We start from the raw sequence: 17,033 nt of genomic DNA, 5'->3' as shown, positions 1-17,033 counted from the left end.
TGCAACCCCGAGCTGGGTTATGTTTTACTGAATCCCAGTCCCTTCCCTATCTTAAATTCCAGCCTCATTCTCTCTCTCTCTCAGCTCCAGTCCCTACCCTCTCTGCAAATTTCCCGATCTCCTCCCAATTCCATCTCCCATTTTCTGCCACCTCTCAGACTCTCCTTGCTTTCCTGCTGTCCCTGCTGCTTTTCCTGTGATTTTCTGCTGTCCCTCTTTCTGTTTTCAGGCTTCCCCCCCCACACCCCCGCACCTTCTGTAATCCCCCTCCCCCCCACCGCAGCTTCCCAGCTCTTCTTAGCTGTCCTGCAGATTTCTCCAGCTTCCAACACCTACTGCTGCTCCCTGCAACTTCTCTAGCTGCTCCAGAGCCATCCTCTGGCTCCCCATACCCAGAGCCCCTCTTTAACACCCACACTTTCCCTTAGTCCCATTTTCCCTGTCCCCATCTACCTTTTCAGCTCCCCCAGAGCTCTGGCTCCAGTCCCAGACTCTGTGCCACCATGCTTCCCTGTTCTGCAGGCTTTGGGCATTGTCTTTTAATCAATTAAGATCAATTAACCTAAAGTTACCCCTGAGCCTCAGTTCTTCAGCCCAGACCCCTGTAGTCTACCGGTTCTAATCTCGGTCCTGGTAATTTTAACTCACTATACTTCTACTTTCTTACCTTAACCTTTCCCCAGGTATCCCAAGTACACCAAGCACATACATACATACATACATACATACATATCATAATACCCAACTTAGGAACTCACTTGTGTGTATGTGTAGGTGGGTGGTATGTGTGTAAATTAGTGAATACACACACACACACACATATATCTACATAGATAAATATATAGATATAGATATCATTGTGTGTGTGTGGGGTATATGAATTAGTAATCCACATATGCATATTGGATGTGCAGGTGTTGGTAACTGGTAACTGATTCTGTCTAAATTTGGTGTGTGTAGCATGTATGGGCTTAAACTGGTGATAGGTGTGTGTGAACCTAGACAAATTATTTTGAACGTGTGTGTATCTGAGCTGCTAGTGTGAGTGTGTATGCCTAGTAGGGGTGTATTCACCTAGTAAGTGTATGTGTGCTTAATTGATTTTTGTGTGTGCATGTGCAATTGTACACCACACCCTCCTGTCTAACAGTGCAATATTGAGATCCTGAGCGTTGGCCTGACCCCTCAGGGCAACACTAGGAGCAAGAAGAACTTGCACTTCTGCTTGCAGGTAATAACTTTGATTTAGTGGGGATAACAGAAACCTAGTGGGACCCTACCCATGACTAGGCAGTACACATTGAGGGCTACAGGTCGTATAGAAGGGACAGAGTAGGGAGGAAAGGGGGAGGGGTTGCTCTCTATGTAAAGGAGCATTATACATCTTCTGTAATCAAAATGGGATCAGAGGAGGAAAAAGTTGAGGCACTGTGGGTTAGAATACATAGAAGTAGAAGGGAAAGGGACTTGGTGGTGTGGGTCTGCTACAGACCACCACACCAAAAGGAAAAGCTAGACTTGGAATTCCTGAGGCAGCTCTCAGAGGCTGTACAGTCTAGGGACGTGGTTGTCATGGGGGACCTAAACTAACCTGACATCTGCTGGGAGGAGCAGTCTGCCAAATCCAACCGTTCATGTAGGTTCTTAACCTGCATGCAGGACCTTCACCTAACGCAGAAGGTATACAGTCCCACTAGGGGGAATGCCTTACTGGACTTGGTGTTGGCTACACAGGAGGACCTGGTAGGTGAGCTGCAGATTTGCGGTCACCTTGGGGGCAGTGACCACCAATCAATCAAATTCACCATACAGCGCAGGGTGGGTAACATAACTAGAAGGATAGAAGTGCTTGACTTTAGGAAGACTAACTTCAGTGTGCTTAGGAGTCTAGTCAATGACGCACTGCAGGATAAGAGTATTGGCAAGATGGGAGTCCAGGAAATGTGGTCGTTCCTAAAGGAAGCGATCCTTTGGCCACAGAGGGAGATGATCCCAGTATGAGGAAAAAGGGGGAAAGGAGCCAAAAACGTCCTTAGCTAAACACGGAAATCCAGGGGAGCCTCAGGGCAAAAAAGAAGTCATATAGGCTGTGGAAGCAAGGGAAAGCAACCAAGAAGGAGTATACCTACTTGGCTCGCATTTGCAGGGAGGCAGTTAGAAAGGCTAAAGCAACTAAAGAGCTGAGGCTCGCAACACAAATTAAAGGCAACAAAAAAGTCTTTTTTTAGGGATGTAGGGAGTACAAGGAAGGCACAGGGCAGCATAGGACCCCTGCTGAACAAGAAAGAGCAATTAATGACAAAGAGGGGGGAAAAGGGAAACCTCTGTCCAAGTTTGCAGACGATACTAAATTGGGGGGGTGAAGTGCACACTCCAGAAGGTAGGGAACGATTGCAGGCAGACCTGGACAGGTTAGAAAAGTGGGCAGTGCACAATAGGTTGCAGTACAACAAAGACAAGTGCAGACCACTGCACCTAGGGTGTAAAAATATCCAGCACACCTACTGGCTGGGAAGTGACCCTCTCAGCAGCACAGAAGCGGAAAGGGATCTCGAAGTCATAACAGACTCCAAGATGAACATGAGTCGTCAGTATGACAAAATCATCAGCAAAGCTAACTGCACTTTATCGTGCATCAGCAGATGCATGACAAATAGAACCAAAGAGGTAATACTTCCCCTCCATGCAGCATAGGTCAGATTGCAGTTCGAGTACTGCGTCCAGTTTTGGGTGCTGTACTTCAAGAAGGATGTTGATAGACTCAAGAGGGTCCAGAGGAGGGCCACTCATGTGGTTAGGGGCTTACAGGACAAGCCCTATGAGGAGAGACTGAGGGACCTGGACCTCTTCAGCCTCCGCAAGAGAAGGCTGAGAGGTGATCTTGTGGCCACCTACAAATTCATTAGGGACGCAGCAAGGGATCAGAGATGCTCTGTTCACCAGGGCTCCTCTTGGGGTAACAAAGAACGATAGTCACAAACTCTCAGAGAGTAGATTTAGGCTACATATCAGGAAAAACTTCTTCACGGTAAGGGTGGGCAGAATCGGGAATGGCCTTCCAAGGGAGGTGGTGCTCTCCCCTACCTTGGGGGTCTTTAAGAGAAGGCTGGATAGGCATCTGGCTGGGGTCATCTGACCCCAGCACTCTTTCCTGCCTAGGCAGGGGGTTGCACTTGATGATCTGTTGAGGTCCCTTCTGACCCTAGCATCTATGAATCTAAGAGACATGTCATTCTCTGATTTTTCCATCCACTGTGATTTGGGGTATTGCAAGGAGGTTTTTTTGTTTGTTTGTTTTTTCATGGTTTGGCTTGCTTAATAGTTTTTTTAGTTTTAACATTATGCTTGTTTTAGTACCAGTAAGAATCTTGATTTCTTTTTAAGACATAAGGAGAGAACAATGCTTTCAACACAGCACTGTGTTCGGAGCTGCTCGCAGCAAACTGGTACCAGTTCCTCCAGTCTGAAAGGAGAACAGGTACGCAGCCCTGGCGACCCTACAGGAGATGGAAGGAGAGGAGGAAACCCTTGGGCAGGAAGCAACACCACATTCTTCACGCTCTGAACAGGTCAAGAGATCCAAGCGGACCCAGAGGAGGAGGCAACGAGTGATCGTCATAGGCGAATCCATCCTGAGAGGTACAGAAGGGCCCATCTGTCGCCAGGACCCCTCAACACGAGAGGTATACTGCCTGCCTGGAGCAAAGATTCGGGATGTGACGGAAGTAATCCAGGACAGGATCAAGCCCACCGATTACTACCCCATGGTCCTAGTCCATGTGGGTACTAATGATGCGGCCAGGAGAACCCCCGATCACCTGATGACGGACTACAGTGCTCTGGGCGGCGTGCTGAGGGAGTTCGGTGCACAGGTGGTATTCTCGTCCATCCTACCAGTGAGCGGACGCGGAAGACGGCATGAGAACTGCATCAGAGAGACAAACTGGCGGCTTCAGCAGTGGTGTCTCGAGGCAGGCTTCGGCTTCCTGGACAACGACCCGCACATCACGACGAGGGACATGCTCAGTTGGGATGGGCTTCACCTGTCCCCCAAAGATAAGCATGTGTTTTCTTCTAGATTGGCGGATCTCTTCCGGCGGGCTTTAAACTAGGCTCGTCGGGGGGGAGGGGAAGATGAAGGCGGGGGAAGCTGCGGACCACCAAACCATGTGGCACCCACAGAGACAGCCCAGCCTGAAAAAGGAGAACATTGGGAACCTGCAAGCCATGGGGCGGCCAACAGTACAGCACAGATAAGCAATAAGCAGGTAAGAAATAAGGGGCCCCTTGAGACTCGGAGCTGGGGGGCAGCAAAGGCACCAGTCACAGGGCTCAAGTGCCTATATACTAATGCTAGGAGCATGGGGAACAAGCAGGATGAACTAGCGCTCCTGCTTGCAGAAAACACCTATGACTTAGTAGGGCTAACAGAAACGTGGTAGGATTCATCCCACGACTGGGCGGTACATATTGAGGGTTATAGGCTGTACAGAAAGGACAGGGTGGGGAAGAAAGGGGGAGGGGTTGCGCTCTATGTCAATGAGCAATATACATCGACCCTCATCAAAACGGAATCCAAGGTTGAGGAAGTAGAAGGATTGTGGGTTAGGCTACATGGGGGGCAAGGAGAAAGGGATTTGGTGGTGGGGGTCTGCTACAGACCCCCACACCAAGGGGAAGAACTAGATTTGGGGCTCCTGAGGCAGCTCTCGGAGACCATAAAAGTTAAGGAGGCGGTAGACATGGGGGACCTAAACTACCCAGACATCTGCTGGGAGATGCAGACAGCAGAGTCCTACCGTTCACGCAGGTTCCTATCCTGTGTGCAGGACCTCCACCTGACACAGGAGGTACACGGTCCCACTAGGGGGAATGCCTTACTGGATCTGGTATTGGCAACGGCGGATGACATGGTAGGGGACCTACAGATCGGTAGCCATCTGGGGGACAGTGATCACCTAATAATAGAATTCACCATAAGACGTTGAGTGGGTAAGGTAACTAGTAGGGTGAAAATACTAGACTTTAGGAAAGCTGATTTCAATGAACTCAGGCGCTTAGTCAAGGACGCAGTGCAGAGTAGGAGTTTTGAAGTGATGGGAGCCCAAGAAGGGTGGCTGTGCCTTAAGGAAATGATCCTTCGGGCACAAAGGGAGACGATCCTGATGCAAGGAAAAAGAGGGAAAGGGGCCAGGAGGCTTCCTTGGCTGACCAGAGAAATCCAGGGCAGCCTAAGGGCCAAAAGGGGAGCACATAAAAAGTGGAAACAGGGAGAGATCACCAAAGACGAATATACCTCCTCTGCTCGCGTTTGTAGGGAGGCAGTTAGACAGGCCAAAGCTACCATGGAGCTGAGGATGGCATCCCAAGTAAAGGATAACAGGAAATTGTTTTTTAGATATATAGTGAGTAAAAGGAAGGCCCAGGGTGGAATAAGACCCCTACTAAATGGGCAGAAGCAATTGGTGACGGACAGGGGGGACAAGGCTGAACTCCTCAATGAGTTCTTTGCCTCAGTGTTCCTAAGAGAGGGGCAAGACAAGTCTCTCACTGGGATGGTAGAGAGGCAGCGCAAGACACCAGAATACCATGCGTAGACCCTGAGATGGTGCAGAGTCACTTGGAGGAACTAGATGCCTTTAAGTCGGCAGGCCCAGATGAGCTCCATCCGAGGGTACTGAAGGCACTGGCTGACATCATTGCAGAGCCACTGGCGGGAATATTTGAACGCTCATGGCGCATGGGTCAAGTCCCGGAGGACTGGAAAAGGGCCAATGTGGTCCCCATTTTCAAGAATGGGAGGAAGGAGGACCCGGGCAACTATAGGCCAGTCAGTCCCACCTCCATCCTTGGCAAAGTCTTTGAAAAAATTATCAAGGCTCACATTTGCGAGAGCCCGGCAGGACAAATTATGCTGAGGGGAAACCAGCACGGGTTCGTAGCAGGCAGATCGTGCCTGACCAATCTAGTCTCTTTTTATGACCAGGTTACGAAACGCCTGGACGCAGGAGTAGGGGTGGATGTTGTATACTTAGACTTCAGGAAGGCCTTCGATACGGTATCCCACCCCATACTGGTGAACAAGTTAAGAGGCTGCGACTTGGATGACTACACAGTCCGGTGGGTGGCGAATTGGCTGGAGGGTCGCACCCAGAGAGTCATGGCGGATGGGTCAGTTTCGACCTGGAAGGGTGTGGGCAGTGGGGTCCTGCAGGGCTCGGTCCTTGGACCGATACTCTTTAATGTCTTCATCAGTGACTTGGACGAGGGAGTCAAATGTACTCTGTCCAAGTTTGCGGATGACACAAAACTGTGGGGAGAAGTAGACACGCCGGAGGGCAGGGAACAGCTGCAAGCAGACCTGGATAGGTTGGACAAGCGGGCAGAAAACAACAGAATGCAATTCAACAAGGAGAAATGCAAAGTGCTGCACCTGGGGAGGAAAAATGTCCAGCACACCTACTGCCTAGGAAATGACCTGCTGGGTGGCACCGAAGTGGAAAGGGATCTTGGAGTCCTAGTGGACTCCAAGATGAACATGAGTCAGCAGTGTGACGAAGCCAGCAGAAAAGCTAATGGCACTTTATCATGCATCAGCAGATGCATGACGAATAGATCCAAGGAGGTGATACTTCCCCTCTATCGGGCACTGGTCAGACCACAGTTGGAGTACTGTGTGCAATTTTGGGCACCGCACTTCAAGTGGGATGTGGATAACCTGGAGAGGGTCCAGAGAAGGGCCACTCGTATGGTTAAGGGCTTGCAGGCCAAGCCCTACGAGGAGAGACTAGAGAACCTGGACCTTTTCAGCCTCCGCAAGAGAAGGTTGAGAGGCGACCTTGTGGCTGCCTATAAGTTCATCATGGGGGCACAGAAGGGAATTGGTGAGGTTTTATTCACCAAGGCGCCCCTGGGTGTTACAAGAAATAATGGCCACAAGCTAGCAGAGAGCAGATTTAGACTGGACATTAGGAAGAACTTCTTCACAGTTCGAGTGGCCAAGGTCTGGAACGGGCTCCCAAGGGAGGTGGTGTTTTCCCCTACCCTGGGGGTCTTCAAGAGGAGGTTGGATATGCATCTAGCTGGGGTCATCTAGACCCAGCACTCTTTCCTGCCTATGCAGGGGGTCGGACTCGATGATCTATTGAGGTCCCTTCCGACCCTAACATCTATGTATTCATTGGGCTGTTGTCACTTTTAGTTATATGTACTGCTGTAACTTCTTACTGTTAAATTCTGAACAAGCAAACAAAATGAAGCTTAATTCATTTGGTTTTCATCCAGTGTAGACAAACCTATTTTTAGGAAGCCAATCCTTGAAAAAAAAAAAAAAAAAAAAAAAGATCAAATAAACCCTTTTATATTGACTTGTGTGTGAAAAATTCCTTAAAATGTTTATAAAAGAAACTCAATATGTAATCTATATATATGCATGCAGGGTTGCTACCTCGCATGATTTTATCAAGACATGATATTTGTTGTGTTTCTTAAAGCTCCAGCTCCTGTAGTCATGTAATTATGTTGGATTCTCAACTCTGTTACTGTTTTAAGGTAAGTTTCTACTTCCTGTAGCTCTGGACCCCTGTGCATCATATACACTTAAAACCTAGGAAAAAATAAAGGTAACTTATTTTTAATTTTATGATTTATAAACCAAGTTTATGAGTTTCTTGAGACCTGCCCAAGATTTTGGTCTTGGGGTGATTATATTTGATTTGAATTTATCTGTCCCTAAATATTTGCTATCACACATGCCTGTAAGCCAGAAAATTAGTATCACCATTTTCTTTTGAGGAAAGAGCTCCATTTAGGGTTCTAGAAGACTCCACCCAGAAAAGGGACCTGCAGGTGTGGTAACCCTGGAGGGTTACCCTGGGAAAGAATTGTTCCTTAGAATTTGGAGTTAATGAGTCATCAGCAGTGAATCTCTAAACATACAGAAGAGCATAACCTGTTGATGCTTACAGTGAGGAAACTGACTCTTGTCTGGAGGACCAGCACCACGTTTATGTATCACTTATAGCCTCAAAACAGGACTTAAATTGTATTTGGGTGCTGCACAAGTGCTTAGGCTGGCTCTCTGCCTGGAGTGAATATCACACTGAGAGATGATGGTACAACAGTGGCCTCTCTGCTAAGAATTCCAAGTGTAAGTTCAGCCTTGTCTTCACCAACAGACACAAAACGCCATCTATATAAATACTCAAGCACACCAAAACAGAACGCTGTAGTTCATACAGTTTGCCTGGCAAGAGAATAGGAGAACAAACCACATGTGACAAATATTAGTCACACCATGTCATACACTACTGGAAGATGTTCAAAATATGGTGATGAGGATAAGGGAAGGAGAGGGAAAAGGGGAAGGGGAAAGAAGAGAGGCAATCATAATGATGATATTTCTGATATGAATACTTGTTCAACAGAAGCTGTGCCAAAGCCACCAACACACTGCATATAAGCCCCTGTACCAACCATCTGGCAAGTGTCTTTCAGTTACTACCAACTCGGGCCAATTTTGAATGAGTGTCTGAGAGGCGAGAGACTCCTGACTCCATTTGATATCTTTGAGCGCTGATTCTCAACCTTTTAAAACTAAAGACCCCACTTGTTAAACACAAGGCACCCCTCATTACACTCAAGGCACCCCACACAAAAATGCCAACTCTTAGTTTTCATTTGTTTTTGACTCCAGAAAAATAATAGAGCAATTTTTCTATTTCAAACTACTCAGAAAGACCATAACAGGTGATCATGTTTTTAACACTATTGATTTGTATTTGAAGTCTCTGGGTTTATCTTGTGAATCACATTTACACACCTACCATTGCTAACATTGCATAGTACCCTGTGCCACCCTGGAAAGGATCTCAAGGCAGCCTGGGGTACTGTAGCACACTAGCTGAGAATCACTACCATAGAGAATGCTTCTCATATATAAACATTTACTTGTCTCCTCCTGAAAAAATGAATGATTAAGATTTTGGGAAAAATTATCACCAGGAAATGCCATGGGTATGCTTACAAATTTGCTGTTCTTATTCTGTGAATCACCTCATTAGCAACTTGGGTATAAGTTTAATTTGTTTTGCAGAGAATATTGCATTTGCCAGTATCTGTCATAGTAAAAAAAAAAAAATCTATGATAAATGCCCTTATTGCTGTATAGTAACTTCATTAACTAACAAAAGTAAAAAAATCGTAGTATGCTGCTACAGCAGCTGGATTACTAGAAGTAAGTAACACGTTAGGAAACCAGCATAAATCTAACAAACATATATTTGGACTATTTTAAAGGCACAGATTTGCTTGGTCAGCCTTCAGGAATATCACATTACTTCAGACATGCCCACTGATTTTTATTTTAGTATTCGCTGTCCCTGTCTTGCCCAGAACTGTCAAAATCCACTCTGTTAGTAAGCAAAAGTGCAAACTGGCTTTAACAACAGTTTATGAGTTGAAAGGGAAAGCATAAAAAAATGTTACCCTTACAACTGCTGGAGCAGTACAGTCCAGAGGATAGGAGACAGGAAAACCGGGACAGGAACCTCCCCATGTTCTCCCTCTTTTCACCTGGCAGAAACACCAGAGTGATGCAAAGAACAGCTAAGGATTGAGTTTTGGTCATGGACGAATTCTACCAGTGCAGGACCTGAGAGAGAGCCATAATCCTGCCTTCTGTTGACCCCCCAGCAGTTCTTGCCCCAGAATATCCAGGGGTAAGGGAAAAGAAGGAGCTGCAGGGAGGCTGCTGTAAATTATGTTGGAGGCTGCAATCCTACTCCTCTGCAGTATGACAGACTGCAGAAACGCAGGGCAGAGTCTAATCCCTGGGTTCTATTTCCATCTACTACTCACTTTCTGCATGTCCTTGGAAAAGGCTTTTATGCCTGGTCCTTCCCATCTGTGCAAGGATTTATAGGATTATGTTGCTTGGGATCTTTTACAATATTTTAAGTTCCATTGCTGAAAATACTGTGCAAGAGCTAAGTACTGTAAATGAACTGTAAAATCTAATTCGCATTACTGAGAGAAAAACATTTACAATGGGCTGGAAAATTGAGAAATACTTTTGTTTATGAAAATATTTTAAAGTTTAAACAATCCTCTCAATCACAATTCTAGATTCTAAGAAGTGTTTCTACATCAAGATAAACATCCCTCTGTTCCTGTGTCTCCAAATGTTAAACAGTTAAATAGAAACTGCTTTCATCCAGTGCCATTCCCATTGTTTCAATGAGACTTTTACATCCTTTATGTTATTATACCCAGGCAACCTCCTGCTTACTATCATGACTTTAAAGGTAAGTGCATTCACTAAAATACATCATAATCTTAAGAAGTTTGTTCTTATATATTAAATGAAATATGAATAACAGTTATGCCCCCAACCCTGCAAACATTTACACCAAATGAATGACTTTATAGGATATGGGTGTTACCCCCTTCCAAAAAAAAAAAAAAGAAGAAGCTTTATGCAAAAGAGAAACCAAGGTCCAAGGTTAACAAAGACAAGGTCAAGTCTGCAGACCAAGAGATTTATTTCAGGTAGATTTGTGGCATAAAATACAGATAGTCACTTAACCTATGCAGCTACTTGTTAAACAATTGATATAGGTCTTACATTCCAAAGCTGCAAAATCTAGTAAAGGTTGATGGAATATGCCAGCATTACCTTGGGTATTCATTCGATATCCACTCCACTTCCCGATTTGGTCTTTCAGTTTGCTGTTCTGATATTCTGTCTATTTATGCGGGTAGACAATACAGGAACTTATCTGTACATTGTTTCTGGTCTCATCTTTCTTTGCAACAAAATCATTATGTTTAAAACAAGACAACAACAAAACCAATGGTTTGATGGGTGCTTTTACACATGATGGGGGTTTAAATTAAATTTAAAACCATTTCAATTTAGGGACTTCCATCACTGTTATGGAGAGAGGCCCAATTCTTTGGGTTTTTTTGTGAAGCCTGCCCACCTCTCCCACGGCTTTGGGGGGGGGGGGGTGAGCTGCTGGTAGGCCAAGCAGCCCCTGAGCTGCAGGGGCCCCAGTCCTTCCCTCTGCAGTGGCAGCACCCCTTGGGGCTATCCAGACAGGTTCCTAGCAGGCAGGGGGCTGCCCCAGCTTGGAGGCATCCAATCCAATATTTCCAAGCCCACACAGGCTTCCAGCATGCCGTGCACCGTCCCTGCCCCCTTCTCTGGCTACCAGCACACCCAGCCACCCTCTTGCCATTCCTGGGCAGTCCCAGGTGGCAGGGGACAGTGCACAGGCCACTGCTTCCCACGTGGGCTTGGGGAAGAGTTGGATCCGGCAGGTACCGTCTCTGAGCTGGGACAGCATCTGGCCCACTAGCAGCCCACCCATGCAGCCTGAGGGGGCACTGCTGCTGCGGAGTGAAGGACCAGAGCCTACAGCAGCTCAGGGCTGCTCAACCCACCAGCACCTCACATAGATAGGCTCCACCAGGGAAAAAAAAGCAATGAGGGGCCCAATCCTTTTTTAAAAAATTTCACGGAGCCTGCCTGCAGCTGAGGGGCAAGCTGCCAGCTGGCCCTGAACTGTAGGGGCCCGGGTCCTTCCCTCCACAGCAGCAGTGCCCTCTGGGGCTGCCCACATGGGTTGCTAGTGGGCCGGATGCTGCCTCAGCTCAAAGGCAGCACCCGCTAGATCCAATTCTTCACTGAGCCCACCCAGGGAGCAGCACCCCATGTACTGTCCTCACCAACTTCTCATTGCCTGGGACCACCCAGGAATGGGCTGCCTTGCATGGGGCAGTGTGAGAAAGTACCAGGAGGGTGGCTGTGCGTGCTGGCAGCTGGAAAAGGTGGTGGGGATGGTGCATAGTGTGCTGAAAGCCCAGGCAGGCTCAGGGAAGCTTTAGATCAGGCACCTCCAAGCTGGAAGCACCACAACCACAGAGGAAAGGAATGGGCCCCCCCACAGCTCAGGGGTTGCTCGGTCTACCTGCAGTTCGTATGGGCAGACTCTGCCGGGGGAAAAAAAAGAAAGCAGCAAGGGGGCCGATCCTTTTTCTTTTCGCAGAGCATGACTGCAGCTGGGGGGCAAGATGCCAGCAGGACCTGAGCTGCAGAGGACCCCAGTCCTTCCCTCCACAGTGCCAGTGCCCGTGCCCCTCCAGGGCCACCTTGGTGGGCTCTAGTGGGCCAGATGCTGCCCCAGCTTGGAGGCAGCACCTGCCAGATCCAACTCTTCCCCAGGCTCAACGAGGCAGCACTGCCCCATGCACTGTCCCCAACACCTTCCCACCACCTGGGACCACCCAGGAATGGGCTGCCTTGCCCCTGGGGCAACACAGGGAAGCAGCAAGAGGGTGGCTGGGTGTGCTGGCAGCCAGGGAAGACAGCAGGGACAGTGCATGCGTGTGCTGGAAGCTCAGGCGGGCTCAGGGAAGCATTGGATCAGATGCCTCCAAGCTGAGGGTGCTACTACCATGGAGGGAAGGACCGGGATCCCCTGCAGCTCAGGGGCCTCTCAGCCCAATGGCAGCTCGCCCCCTGGCCCTGGGAGAGGTGGGCAGGCTCCATGAAAGAAAAAAAAAAGGGATTGCCACTTTTGCCTTCAGCCCGCCTTTCCCATGGCCGGGTGAGCAGTCAGATTAAAGGCTGCAATGTTACAAGTTGGTACCTTGCAAACTAAGAGTACATGGGGATGTGGTTTAGTTTGCAATCTAACAAATTTATTTAAATAGCAACAAAACAAAACAAAAAACCCTACATGTAAAGTGGGACACAATTAAACCACAAAAATGGGCAATTTTCATCACATGTACAAGTGCCCATAGACAGCAGAAGTTTTAAAAGACAAACTCCTTTAGTTGTATAGATGAGCACAAATGGAAAAGATCATTCCCAAGTGACCTGGAAACAACTGCTTTTCAGTGTCCTGCAGCTATCTTTCTGCTTCAACTAATCACGATTTGTTCTCTGGTAATCAAAAATAAAGTCCCCAAAACTCACTGAAATCCATGGGAATCTTTCACTAGACATCAATAAGCTTTGGATCAGGCTGTTAGTCTACAGTGGCAAAAGCTGTATTTTTCTGCAAGAAAAAAAGACAACACCTCTATTTTTAAACCATCGAAGTGTTTCCATTCTACCAACTCTGAAAAGTCTGAAAGCATTTAAGGTGGTAGAAAGGATACTTTTTAGCATTACTGAAGAGCATTATTTAGAAGTGAACTAAAAATTTATATTTTCATTTAACTAAACAACAAATTGCAATGAAACCTTTCTCTCTAAAGCTGTTTGCAAGTTACTGTGAGCTGTCTTGTAGGTGCTCCGATAGTCACATTAGGCTAACACTGTCAGGCCCCTTGATTGTCTAATCATAAGCCATATTATAAAATGTATTCTAGTCAATTTTTTAGGCGTTCCATATTTTTGTAAACCGGAATATAATCATTAAAGAGAATCTCTTCAACAAAGAATAGTAACATGAAAGTGTGACAATTTGAATCATCGCGTTATTTATTTAAACGAAGACTACATTTAAAAGTATTTACAACATGATCCATTATAAACAAACATGGCCAGATTTTTCACATACCTGAAAAACCTGAATGTTTAAAACAAACTGAAATTGCTGCTAACTTCTGGCAGTTGTAATTTGCAGATTACGTTTAAAAGTACAAGGTTTGTTTGTTTTTTCCTGAAACCACAATAATACAGACAACTAAAGAGAAAGTTAACATTAAAATCCCCCTTTTTCTCAATATATTTTCCTTTTATTATAGATAACCTTTAGGATGAGTAAAACTTAATTAATTTTAAAAGCATGATTTTTCTATACATTTTTTCCAGTTTGCTCACCTTGCACTTCTGACACCTCTCCAGCCAAATTCAGATGGGGTCTATGCAAGTCCAGTGGAAATGCCTGGAACCGAGCCCACTTCAATCAAACCACAATATGTCACTTTCCACCATTCATTCAGGCCCCAATTCTGCAAAGACTTAAGTATGTGTTTATTCATATTCAGTGGAACCAGTCCTATGAGCCATCTCCTAGGGCCTGATATTGAGCATGTGCATGAGGCTTTGCAAGACTGGGAATTTAATTTGGGGCTCTCCAACTGGCAGCCTGTAAGCATATGGCAGCAAAGGGTGGCCCCCAAGCTCCTGGTCTAGTCATTGCACCCCTTTTTGCTCCTCTTGCTGTACAGGAAAACCTGCAACGCAGGTGTATGTGGCCCATGCAGTGTTTGCCCAGGTTGCCAACAGCCCTCAGCCAGAAAATGGACAGCCCCAATTGAATTCATCATATTAATTATGCTTGTGTAAGTGAATCACACAGCAACACAGCGGTGACTGCAAAGTCTGAAACTGCTTTTAAATATGTTTTAAGTTGTCTTGACTTTAGGTTGAAGTTTTCCCTTTAAAGAGGTCTCAGGTAAGGATATTTACAGCTGATTTGATGAACCGGAGGACTCAAGTACTTGTCTTCTCTTTCTTTTTATAGCTTTGAAGGTGGGACAGGAACCATCCAGCTGGTCCAAGGATAGCCATTGAAAATGCTGCTAAACCAATTACAGTCTCCTGAAGTAAATAAAAGAAGGTTAAATAAGGCCAAACAAGCTGGAGTGTTTCCAGGGTAAGGAGCTTGTTGCCAGCCAAACAACATATTACTGGATTGCAACAGCTATAATCCCAGCGATCTGATAGATTCTAAAGGAAGCCTAAACAGGGGAGGATTAGCCAGCCTAAAATCACCCGTACTTTATGAAACTGAAAAATAAAAAAAGTGGGTTTTTTTGTTTTGGGTTTTTGTTAATCTTCTCTGGCACAAAAAGCTTTCATACTGTTGTTCCTAGGAGTTAGAAGCTTGGCTATATTTGTATAAACACAGTGCATCTTGTGCATATTTTTTCAGTTATCCAAAAATAAAAATCTATGCAGAAATAGAGTAACTTTGCTCAAGGGTTGTCTCTGCACAGATATTTACCTCCAAATTAGTGTCATGAGAGAGCCTTGTAGCAGCCATTAAGTGTGGTAGGACAAAACAGAGGAATGATATAATGGAGAAGAGTTGCTGGGTAGGGGAGATGTTCACAGGAAGGTGTAAAACTGAAATTTACATAATCTGGTGTTAGGATATTTGAGAAAAAGTAGGGTGTGCTTTGTGCTAGGGAATATAATCCAGATTTAGAAAGAGACATTTCTGGCAACCAGAATTTTATACTCTCTCTCTCTCATCTGCCATCTGCACAGAGAGAATGTGAGAGGAAGTTTCCCTTTCCCTCAGCAGTGGAGGCAACCACACTATTTTATGGGAAGAGAGGAAGCTTTAAGTAGATTTCTCTTCCCTTAGCTTGACAGGGAGCTCTGCGAAAGAATTTACCCATGGGCAGTAGGGAAGACGAGGGCCTTAAGGACAGCTATATATTTTTTATGGAGGGGCTAAGAGGATTCCCCATGGGAAGAACTATGGGTCAGGAGAACATGAGAAGAAAGAACTCACCACTGGTCCTAGTTTCTCCTCAGGTGGATGGCTACGGAGGAAGCATCTGCCCCAGCTGACTGTCCTGAAGATGACACAGCTGGAAAGAAATCGGGATCCATGATGCATTACAGGGGTCATTGTTTTATCCAAGTGAGAGAGGAGAGCACAGCTAAGGAATCATGAGCAGGCAGCAGCTATGGTTGCGAGGAGCTAGTTGGTTTTATGCTCTCACTTACTGCAGAGACCCCGTTATGGCATCATTGGTGTGGAGTTCTCAGAGAAGCCAGGAGTCCTTGTGCTCAGTAATCAAGCCTTTTCATTTTCAAGGTAGATGTATTAAACACCAACATAAACCAGAGCCAGCTGTGGAGCTGCAACCTTCTGCTCAGCAACTGGCAGAATGCACATGTGTGCCTGCTCTCCAAAGGCAGGAAAAACCTTAGGATCACTAGAGCCACCTCCCACAAGCTTATTTAGTATTGTAAATCACTGAGCCCAGGGGACAGGAGGAGTCAATCCCTGTTGCTAAAAGAAAACTGGTAAAAGGCAACAAAACAACAACCGACTCTCTCTCCCTGTAACTACTGGGCCCTTGAAATCACTTTCCTCCCACAGCTATCTGCTCCTCCACACAAATCATGAATCCCCAAAGGTTGTATGTTTATTCAGATACCCAGCTTTTCACAGCTGCAAATAGTCTTTCAATTTCTCCACAAAAACCATCTGCCCAACAAATGACCCGTCTCCTCAAAAAGAAAGAGGGGGGGAAAAAAAAAGCTTATAATCAATATGTTTCCTCAAGCCTCCCCACAAATGTTCAGGGGTACAAAGGGACTGCAAATGGTCAAAATGGACAGTTTTGGACAGGAATGCCCAGATAAAATGGGCATACGGTCTTTTTCCATTAATTTCAGCCATCCCCTCTTTCCTTTGGCTGTGTCCTGACACACGTCCTATGCCAGTGCTAGGGCTGGGGCTAGGGAGGTGAGCATTGTGTTACCACAGTGCCAAAGCCAGAAGCAGATGGACGTACATGCAAAATAGAGTCCACTTCTAGGCCTTGTGCTGAACCACCTCACCAAAGCTCCTATAACCTGTGTGGGCCGGGTCAGGCCCCGGGCCCTTTTTGTCGCTCTGCTCACGGGCTGTGGCCGGCAGCCCAGGCAGGCCGGGTCGGAGAGGGAGGTCGCCGAGCTAGAATTAGGCACAGACACATAATGGTTGATTTTAAGATTGTTTACTTACACCGAGATGGTCGTGGTGTAGGCTGAGAACTTGCTTGAGTTGCGGTTACAACAGAAAACACGAACACACGTGGAGTTTGCAAGGCTCCACGCAGACAGAACACGAACAATCACGTGGAGCTTGCTAGGCTCCACGCAGACAAACTCCGGATGTCCAGGACAAGCGCGCATAAAACTTGTCGTTACGTCTTATAGTAGGCTCCGTTCGAAGACGGGAAGAGGTGGGCGGTGGATCAGGCCGCCAAACTCCTCTTGGCAACACACAGGGTTTCTATTACCCTGCCGCGCACACCCAGAGTCCCCACAAGATGGATGCGGAATCCTC

General features: G+C 46.5%; 1 non-coding gene across 1 annotated transcript in view; it reads right to left on the bottom strand.

Moving 5' to 3' along the window:
• Positions 1–13,473: 13,473 nt before the first annotated feature.
• LOC102574710 (uncharacterized) overlaps positions 13,474–17,033 on the bottom strand; it is a 28,483-nt gene continuing 24,923 nt past the window's right edge. Inside the window, exons 3-4 of the transcript XR_009460251.1 lie at positions 15,483–15,561; positions 13,474–14,560 (exon numbers count right to left, since the gene is read on the bottom strand). This is a non-coding gene — a transcript (uncharacterized LOC102574710). The remainder of the gene's footprint in view (positions 14,561–15,482; positions 15,562–17,033) is intronic.

Source organism: Alligator mississippiensis, chromosome 2 (assembly GCF_030867095.1).
Source record: "Alligator mississippiensis isolate rAllMis1 chromosome 2, rAllMis1, whole genome shotgun sequence".
Taxonomy (NCBI): Eukaryota; Metazoa; Chordata; order Crocodylia; family Alligatoridae; genus Alligator; species Alligator mississippiensis.
This window is presented reverse-complemented; position numbering and strand designations above follow the sequence as displayed.